The sequence below is a fragment of the Oncorhynchus masou genome, unplaced genomic scaffold (genome assembly GCF_036934945.1).
Source record: "Oncorhynchus masou masou isolate Uvic2021 unplaced genomic scaffold, UVic_Omas_1.1 unplaced_scaffold_5433, whole genome shotgun sequence".
In the NCBI taxonomy this organism is placed as follows: Eukaryota; Metazoa; Chordata; class Actinopteri; order Salmoniformes; family Salmonidae; genus Oncorhynchus; species Oncorhynchus masou.
Genome location: NW_027011848.1, coordinates 10,960 through 19,471, shown reverse-complemented (window position 1 = coordinate 19,471; position 8,512 = coordinate 10,960). Strand labels below are relative to the sequence as shown.

Below are 8,512 nucleotides of genomic sequence, written 5' to 3'. Positions count from 1 at the left end.
TGATATAGACTAAGTAGGTGGAAGACAGAAATAGAGTATGTACTAAGAGAAAGAGCAGGAGGGGAAGAAGAGAGAGAGAGAGAGAGAGAGACTAAGAGAAAGAGCAGGAGGGAAGAGAGAGGGAGAGAGAGAGAGAGAGAAAGACAGGAGGGGAATAGAGAGAGAGAGAGAAAGACTAAGAAAAGAGCAGGAGAGAGAAGACTAAGAGAAAGAGCAGGAGGGGGGAGAGAGACAGAGAGAGACTAAGAGAAAGAGCAGGAGGAAGAGAGGAGGGAAAGACTAAGAAAGAGCAGGAGAGAGAGAGAGAGAGAAAGACTAAGAGAAAGAGCAGGAGGAGGAAGAGAGAGAGACAGAGAGAGACTAAGAGAAAGAGCAGGAGGAGGAGAGAGAGACTAAGAGAAAGAGCAGGGGAAGAGAGAGAGAAACAGAGAGAGACTAAGAGAAAGAGCAGGAGGGGAAGAGAGAGAGACTAAGAGAAAGAGCAGGAGGGGAAGAGAGAGAGAGAGAGAGAGACTAAGAGAAAGAGCAGGAGGGGAAGAGAGAGAGAGAGAGAGACTAAGAGAAAGAGCAGGAGGAAGAGAGAGAGACTAAGAGAAAGAGCAGGAGGGGAAGAGAGAGAGAGAGAGAGAGACAGAGAGAGAGACTAAGAGAAAGAGCAGGAGGGAGAAGAGAGAGAGACTAAGAGAAAGAGCAGGAGGGGAAGAGAGAGAGAGACAGAGAGAGACTAAGAGAAAAGAGCAGGAGGGAAGAGAGAAAGGAGAGAGTAAGAGAGGAGGGAGAGAAAGACCAGAGATTTTTGTATTGTTTATTTCACTTTTGTTTATTATCTACTTCACTTGCTAAAGGCAATGTAAACATGTTTCCCATGACAATAAAACCCTTAAATTGAATTTGAATTGAGAAAAACAGACAGAGAGAGAGAGAGAGACAGAGAGAGAGAGAGTGTAAGACAGACAGATGGCCTGGCTGGATGCTACCTATGAGAGGTTACCCACAACAGTCCTTACCTTTTTCCCATCTTCCCCTGCTTCCCTGGACATCACTTTGGTCTAAAACAACAAGAGAGGTGACCATCAGAAAACAGAATTAAGTGACAGACAGATGGAGAGAGGAAGAGAGCTCTGTGTGTCGCTTCTCTAAAGGTTATCTAGCAGGACATTTGTCTAGTTGTGTGTTGCTTCTCTAAAGGTTATCTATCAGGACAGTTGTCTAGTTGTGTGTTGCTTCTCTAAAGGTTATCTAGCAGGACAGTTGTCTAGTTGTGTGTTGCTTCTCTAAAGGTTATCTATCAGGACAGTTGTCTAGTTGTGTGTTGCTTCTCTAAAGGTTATCTAGCAGGACAGTTGTCTGGTTGTGTGTTGCTTCTCTAAAGGTTATCGAGCAGGACAGTTGTCTAATTGAGTGTCGCTTCTCTAAAGGTTATCTAGCAGGACAGTTGTCTGGTTGTGTGTCGCTTCTCTAAAGGTAATCTAGCAGGACAGTTGTCCAGTTGTGTGTCGCTTCTCTAAAGGTTACAGTTGAAGTGGGAAGTTTACATACACTTAGGTTGGAGTCATTAAAACTCGTTTTTCAACCACTCCACAAATTTCTTATTAACAAACTATAGTTTGGGCAAGTCGGTTAGGACATCTACTTTGTGTTTGACACAAGTCTTTTTTACAACAATTGTTTACAGACATATTATTTTACTTATAATTCATTGTATCATAATTCCAGGGGGTCAGAAGTTTACATACACTAAGTTGACTGTGCCTTCATACAGCTTGGAAAATTCCAGAAAACAATGTCATGGCTTTAGAAGCTTCTGATAAGCTAATTGACAACATTTGAGTCAATTGGAGGTGCACCTGTGGATGTATTTCAAGGTCTACCTTCAAACTCAGTGCCTCTTTGCTTGACATCATGGGAAAATCAAAAGAAATCAGCCAAGACCTCAGAAAAAAAATTGTGGACCTCCACAAGTCTGGTTCATCCTTGGGAGCAATTTCCAAACGCCTGAAGGTACTACGTTCATCTGTACAAACAATAGTACGCAAGAATAAACACCATGGGACCACGCAGCCGTCATACTGGTCAGGAGATGAACGTACTTTGTTGCAAAAACTGCAAATCAATCCCAGAACAACAGCAAAGGACCTTGTGAAGATGCTGGAGGAAACAGGTACAAAAGTATATATATCCACAGTAAAACGAGTCCTATATCGACATAACCTGAAAGGCCGCTCAGCATGGAAGAATCCACTGCTCCAAAACCACCATAAAAATGCCAACTACGGTTTGCCACTGCACATGGGGACAAAGATCGTACTTTTTGGAGAAATGTTCACTGGTCTGATGAAACAAAAATAGAACTGTTTGGCCATAATGACCATTGTTATGTTGGGAGGAAAAGGGGGAGGCTTGCAAGCCGAAGAACACCATCCCAACCGTGAAGCACGGGGGTGGCAGCATCATGTTGTGGGGGTGCTTTGCTACCGCAGGGACTGGTGCCCTTCACAACATGGATGGCGTCATGAGGGAGAAAAATTATGTGGATATATTGAAGCAACATCTCAAGACATCAGTTAGGAAGTTAAAGCTTGGTCGCAAATGAGTCTTCCAAATGGACAATGACCCCAAGCATACTCCCAAAGTTGTGGAAAAATGGACAACAAAGTCAAGGTATTGGAGTGGCCATCACAAAGCCCTGACCTCAATCCCATAGACAATTTGTTGGCAGAACTGAAAGGAGGCCTACAAACCTGACTCAGTTACACCAGCTCTGCCAGAAGGAAGGGCCAACATTCACCCAATTTATTGTGGGAAGCTTGTGGAAGGCAACCTGAAGCGTTTGACCCAAGTTAAACAATTTTACTTTTTATGGCTGCAGGGGCAGTATTGAGTAGCTTGGATGAAAAGATGCCCATTGTAAACAGCCAGCTCCTCAGTCTAATATATGCATATTATTATTAGTATTGGAGAGAAAACACTCTAAAGTTTCCAAAACTGTCAAAATATTGAGTTTGGACAGCCATTGTTTCCCCCTCTCCTACTGTGAAAGACATTTGCGGTTGATATATTATCAATTATATATTTTAAAAACAACCTGAGGATTGATTATAAAAAACGTTTGACATGTTTCTGTGGACATTATGGAAACTATATGGAATTTTCGTCTGCGTTGTCGTGACCGCTCTTTCCTGTGGATTTCTGAACATAACTCGACAAACAAACGGAAGTATTTTGGATCTAAAAATAATCTTTATGGAACATAAGGAACATTTGTTGTGTAACTGGGTGTCTCGTGAGTGAAAACATCCGAAGGTCATCAAAGGTAAACGATTAATTTGATTGCTTTTCTGATTTTCGTGACCGAGCTACCTAATGCTAAGTGTACTTAATGTTTTGTTGTGCGATCGATAAACTTACACAAATGCTTGATTTGCTTTTGCCGTAAAGCATAATTTCAAAATCTGACACGACAGGTGAATTAACAAAAGGCTAAGCTGTGTTTTCATGAATATAAATATTTATAGTAATATTGATTGTATGTAGCGCTATGCTATTCAGCGGTTGTTGATGACACTTATCCCGATATTGGGATTGCAGCCATAACAAGTTAAAGGCAATGCTACCAAATACTAATTGTGTGTATGTAAATTTCTGAGTTTACCAACATTGGGTTTGTTTTCGAATTCTTTGTGGCTCTGTGTAATCTGAGGGAAATATGTGTCTCTAATATGGTCATACATTGGGCAGGAGGTTAGGAAGTGCAGCTCAGTTTCCACCTCATTTTGTGGGCAGTGAGCACATAGCCTGTCTCTCCGCTCTCATGACCAGCTACTATAAAATAACACACAACCAACCAACCAACCCCATGAACAGGTCTGAGGTCATATTCTGTGTGATGTCACTGACTGACCTGGGCGAGGGAGGTGCTTCGCCCCCTCCCGGTTTCCGTGGTGACCCTGTCCCCGCCCCTCCCTCTCTGTGAGGAGATACACTTGTAGCAGCTCCAGACCTGCAGCAACCTGGGCTCCGCGTGGCCACTCCCCTTCCGCTGCAGACACTGGCAGTGGTACAGGTGGCCGCAGCTACACACACACACACACACACACACACACACACACACACACACACAAAAGGTGTTAACAACATTCATCATATCATTGTACTGTAAACAGATCTGACACCATCCATCCTCTATCAGAACATTGTACTGTAAACAGATCTGACACCATCCATCCTCTACCAGAACATTGTACTGTAAACAGATCTGACACCATTCATCCTCTATCAGAACATTGTACTGTAAACAGATCTGACACCATCCATCCTCTACCAGAACATTGTACTGTAAACAGATCTGACACCATTCATCCTCTACCAGAACATTGTACTGTAAACAGCTCTGACACCATCCATCCTCTACCAGAACATTGTACTGTAAACAGATCTGACACCATTCATCCTCTACCAGAACATTGTACTGTAAACAGATCTGACACCATCCATCCTCTATCAGAACATTGTACTGTAAACAGATCTGACACCATCCATCCTCTATCAGAACATTGTACTGTAAACAGATCTGACACCATCCATCCTCTACCAGAACATTGTACTGTAAACAGATCTGACACCATCCATCCTCTACCAGAACACGACAGTCAGAAGCCGTGGTAGAGAACACACGTGGATGTGAGTGTCGCGGTGATGACCTGAATATGATGATGTCATCTGGGCTGTCCTGACGTCTCCTGTACTGCTGCAGGCAGATGTCACAGTGGTCCTGACGGGGGTGGAGCCCCCTGCTGACCGCCGCTCGCAGGTGAGACAGGGACCAGTGGAGGTCGTGGTTCAACAGACTGGTGGTTGTCTCCAGTAACGTCTGGGGGAGGGGAGAGAACCATTTGATTTATTGTATACTGGTCCCAGATCAGTTTGTGGATAAATGTTTGACAGAGAACGGATGGATTTACTATTCTCTTCCCCTGGAAATGATTTCTCACAGAATCAAACATTCACACAGAATCTCAGTCATCCTCTCTAGTCTCTCAGCATGTTAAATAGTACTGTACAACCCACCAGTCATCCTCTCTAGTCTCTCATGTTAAATAGTACTGTACAACCCACCAGTCATCCTCTCTAGTCTCTCAGCATGTTAAATAGTACTGTACAACCCACCAGTCATCCTCTCTAGTCTCTCATGTTAAATAGTACTGTACAACCCACCAGTCATCCTCTAGTCTCTCAGCATGTTAAATAGTACTGTACAACCCACCAGTCATCCTCTCTAGTCTCTCAGCATGTTAAATAGTACTGTACAACCCACCAGTCATCCTCTCTAGTCTCTCATGTTAAATAGTACTGTACAACCCACCAGTCATCCTCTCTAGTCTCTCATGTTAAATAGTACTGTACAACCCACCAGTCATCCTAAACTACTCTCTCAGCATGTTAAATAGTACTGTACAACCCACCAGTCATCCTCTCTAGTCTATCTCATGTTAAATAGTACTGTACAACCCACCAGTCATCCTCTCTACTCTCTCAGCATGTTAAATAGTACTGTACAACCCACCAGTCATCCTCTCTAGTCTCTCATGTTAAATAGTACTGTACAACCCACCAGTCATCCTCTCTAGTCTCTCTCATGTTAAATAGTACTGTACAACCCACCAGTCATCCTCTCTACTCTCTCATGTTAAATAGTACTGTACAACCCACCAGTCATCCTCTCTAGTCTCTCAGCATGTTAAATAGTACTGTACAACCCACCAGTCATCCTCTACTCTCTCATGTTAAATAGTACTGTACAACCCACCAGTCATCCTCTCTAGTCTCTCTCATGTTAAATAGTACTGTACAACCCACCAGTCATCCTCTCTAGTCTCTCATGTTAAATAGTACTGTACAACCCACCAGTCATCCTCTCTACTCTCTCAGCATGTTAAATAGTACTGTACAACCCACCAGTCATCCTCTCTACTCTCTCAGCATGTTAAATAGTACTGTACAACCCACCAGTCATCCTCTCTACTCTCTCATGTTAAATAGTACTGTACAACCCACCAGTCATCCTCTCTAGTCTCTCTCATGTTAAATAGTACTGTACAACCCACCAGTCATCCTCTCTAGTCTCTCTCATGTTAAATAGTACTGTACAACCCACCAGTCATCCTCTCTAGTCTCTCAGCATGTTAAATAGTACTGTACAACCCACCAGTCATCCTCTCTAGTCTCTCAGCATGTTAAATAGTACTGTACAACCCACCAGTCATCCTCTCTAGTCTCTCTCATGTTAAATAGTACTGTACAACCCACCAGTCATCCTCTCTAGTCTCTCAGCATGTTAAATAGTACTGTACAACCCACCAGTCATCCTCTCTACTCTCTCTCATGTTAAATAGTACTGTACAACCCACCAGTCATCCTCTCTAGTCTCTCATGTTAAATAGTACTGTACAACCCACCAGTCATCCTCTAGTCTCTCATGTTAAATAGTACTGTACAACCCACCAGTCATCCTCTCTCTCTCTCATGTTAAATAGTACTGTACAACCCACCAGTCATCCTCTCTAGTCTCTCATGTTAAATAGTACTGTACAACCCACCAGTCATCCTCTCTAGTCTCTCAGCATGTTAAATAGTACTGTACAACCCACCAGTCATCCTCTCTAGTCTCTCAGCATGTTAAATAGTACTGTACAACCCACCAGTCATCCTCTCTACTCTCAGCATGTTAAATAGTACTGTACAACCCACCAGTCATCCTCTCTACTCTCTCATGTTAAATAGTACTGTACAACCCACCAGTCATCCTCTCTACTCTCTCAGCATGTTAAATAGTACTGTACAACCCACCAGTCATCCTCTCTAGTCTCTCTCATGTTAAATAGTACTGTACAACCCACCAGTCATCCTCTCTAGTCTCTCAGCATGTTAAATAGTACTGTACAACCCACCAGTCATCCTCTCTACTCTCTCATGTTAAATAGTACTGTACAACCCACCAGTCATCCTCTCTACTCTCTCATGTTAAATAGTACTGTACAACCCACCAGTCATCCTCTCTAGTCTCTCTCATGTTAAATAGTACTGTACAACCCACCAGTCATCCTCTCTACTCTCTCATGTTAAATAGTACTGTACAACCCACCAGTCATCCTCTCTAGTCTCTCAGCATGTTAAATAGTACTGTACAACCCACCAGTCATCCTCTAGTCTCTCATGTTAAATAGTACTGTACAACCCACCAGTCATCCTCTAGTCTCTCAGCATGTTAAATAGTACTGTACAACCCACCAGTCATCCTCTCTACTCTCTCAGCATGTTAAATAGTACTGTACAACCCACCAGTCATCCTCTCTACTCTCTCATGTTAAATAGTACTGTACAACCCACCAGTCATCCTCTCTACTCTCTCATGTTAAATAGTACTGTACAACCCACCAGTCATCCTCTCTACTCTCTCAGCATGTTAAATAGTACTGTACAACCCACCAGTCATCCTCTCTAGTCTCTCTCATGTTAAATAGTACTGTACAACCCACCAGTCATCTCTCTACTCTCTCAGCATGTTAAATAGTACTGTACAACCCACCAGTCATCCTCTCTAGTCTCTCATGTTAAATAGTACTGTACAACCCACCAGTCATCCTCTCTACTCTCTCATGTTAAATAGTACTGTACAACCCACCAGTCATCCTCTACTCTCTCATGTTAAATAGTACTGTACAACCCACCAGTCATCCTCTCTACTCTCTCAGCATGTTAAATAGTACTGTACAACCCACCAGTCATCCTCTCTAGTCTCTCTCATGTTAAATAGTACTGTACAACCCACCAGTCATCCTCTCTAGTCTCTCATGTTAAATAGTACTGTACAACCCACCAGTCATCCTCTCTAGTCTCTCAGCATGTTAAATAGTACTGTACAACCCACCAGTCATCCTCTCTAGTCTCTCAGCATGTTAAATAGTACTGTACAACCCACCAGTCATCCTCTCTACTCTCTCATGTTAAATAGTACTGTACAACCCACCAGTCATCCTCTCTAGTCTCTCTCATGTTAAATAGTACTGTACAACCCACCAGTCATCCTCTCTAGTCTCTCATGTTAAATAGTACTGTACAACCCACCAGTCATCCTCTCTAGTCTCTCATGTTAAATAGTACTGTACAACCCACCAGTCATCCTCTCTAGTCTCTCAGCATGTTAAATAGTACTGTACAACCCACCAGTCATCCTCTCTAGTCTCTCATGTTAAATAGTACTGTACAACCCACCAGTCATCCTCTAGTCTCTCATGTTAAATAGTACTGTACAACCCACCAGTCATCTCTCTAGTCTCTCAGCATGTTAAATAGTACTGTACAACCCACCAGTCATCCTCTCTAGTCTCTCATGTTAAATAGTACTGTACAACCCACCAGTCATCCTCTCTACTCTCTCATGTTAAATAGTACTGTACAACCCACCAGTCATCCTCTCTAGTCTCTCATGTTAAATAGTACTGTACAACCCACC

General features: G+C 42.9%; 1 long non-coding RNA gene across 1 annotated transcript; it reads right to left on the bottom strand.

Moving 5' to 3' along the window:
• Positions 1 to 942: 942 nt before the first annotated feature.
• On the bottom strand, positions 943 to 4,891 carry LOC135536008 (uncharacterized). The gene is made up of 3 exons (XR_010454931.1): positions 4,701 to 4,891; positions 3,902 to 4,073; positions 943 to 1,049 (listed from the first exon to the last, which is right to left on the bottom strand). It is a non-coding gene; the product is annotated as an uncharacterized LOC135536008 (long non-coding RNA).
• Between the last annotated feature and the right edge of the window lie 3,621 nt (positions 4,892 to 8,512).